Genomic DNA, 1,736 nt, shown 5'->3' on the forward strand with positions numbered 1-1,736 from the left:
TAATCACCACCCAAACCTTTGAGCCCTGAAGGCGGCTTGCTCTTGCTCCTACTGCTGTTGTAATAGAGGGAATTACCTTGCATGACATACGCCAAAACCAGCGCCTGCCTTCAAGAAAATTGTGAAATAAACCATTTGGTGGTGGTGGTGGTGATGGGCGGGGGAGGGGGGTGGCAGGGGAGGGAGGGTATTTCTTCTATACCCTCACCACCCAAACTTTACCATTCCTGTCATGGACTTGCCTCTAATTGAATTGCCCCCCACACTCTAAAATGACCAGCTGATAAAGACTTTAACGGAACATCTTAAAAACAACAATTTATTATGGGCTGGGTGGAGGAAGCGGGATCAAATGATTTTATCCGCAGGAATGGTACAAATGGAAGAACCGAAGGGGATGCTTGGGTACAATTTCTAGAAATGGGACATGTCTACCCAACGTGCATGCGCTGCCTTGGTGACCTGGGGAGGGCCGGGTCGCCGCTTAGCTCTCTCCCTCGTCGCTGTCTCCTAGGGTGTGCTTGTCAAAGAGATAGTGGGCCAGGCCGGAATCCGGGGCCCCTATGCCGCGCAGGTTGGCGACGTAGTTGCCTAGCTCTTTGATGGCTTTCACCTGCTCGTCCAGGTAATGGGTCTCGATGAAGTCGCAAAGATGGGAGTCCTTCTTGACCATGGCCAGCTGGTGCAGCTGCAGCAGGGACTGGTTGATGCGCATCGCCAGGTGCAGCGCGCACTCCATGGCAGCGAGCCCGCTCTCCCAGTGGTGGAGGTCTGGTTTCCTGATATCCTGGAACAAAATCCGGCCCCCACGCTGGTTCTGCAACTTCAGCAGTTTCTTGGCGTGCCCCCTCTCCTCGTGAGACTGGTGCAGGAAGTATTTGGCAAAGTTCTGCAGAGCCACGTCGTCCCGGTCGAAGTAAAAAGCCATGGACAGGTAGACGTAGGAGGCGTGGAGCTCCAGGTTGATGTGCCGGTTGATGGCGGTCTCCACGTCCTGGCTGTAGTGCTGGCGCACCTGCGAGGGCGACGCGGTCATGGCGGGGGCCTGGGAGGGTCGTTGGAGGAGGGTGCTGATGCCGGAGGGCTGGCTAGGGTTGTGGCCGTTTAGCGGGTGGGGGTTGGGCAGGTGGTGCGGTGCGGGGCGCGGGCGAGGGCCGCGTTCTAGTCCAACACAGTTGAAACTAGAGGAGACCCTGTTGGCTCTCGAAGACCAGTTTCCAAACCAACAAGGAGGCGAGCATCACAGGTGTGTCTCCCGCGGGCTCTAGAGCCTCTCCACCTCTGTCAGCCTCCAGCCAGGCCCCACGCCACCCAACTGTCTCCGGACACCCCAGGCAAAGAGGAGCCCCGTGACACCACGAAATGGCCGATTTCTAAAGTTTCAACTCCACCCCTGCCCCTTGATCCGTTCCCAAATCCTTCCGGCACAGCAAGAGGAACAACTCTTAGCTGCACCTCCACTTTCCGCCCCCATCCACAGGAGCACGATGCTAAGCGAACAATAGCAATCTCAGAGGGAGAACAGAAGGCGGAACCAAGGGTTGGGTAATAGATAGGTTAGCTGTCAGTCTTGATGACTGATGTCACTCCCATCTGTTAAGCACCTGACAGTATGCAAAGCATTTCGCTAGTCAACCTCTCACTTGAGTCTCACAACAGTCCCATTAATGTGACAAACGAAAAAACCAAACCTAACTGCCAGCAAACTGATGCCAACTCCGAGCAACCATGAAGGT

General features: G+C 55.5%; 1 pseudogene; it reads right to left on the reverse strand.

Moving 5' to 3' along the window:
• Nucleotides 1-484: 484 nt before the first annotated feature.
• On the reverse strand, nt 485-1,036 carry LOC142461651 (ferritin heavy chain pseudogene; annotated as a pseudogene).
• Between the last annotated feature and the right edge of the window lie 700 nt (nt 1,037-1,736).

This window comes from Tenrec ecaudatus, chromosome 11 (genome assembly GCF_050624435.1).
Source record: "Tenrec ecaudatus isolate mTenEca1 chromosome 11, mTenEca1.hap1, whole genome shotgun sequence".
Taxonomy (NCBI): Eukaryota; Metazoa; Chordata; class Mammalia; order Afrosoricida; family Tenrecidae; genus Tenrec; species Tenrec ecaudatus.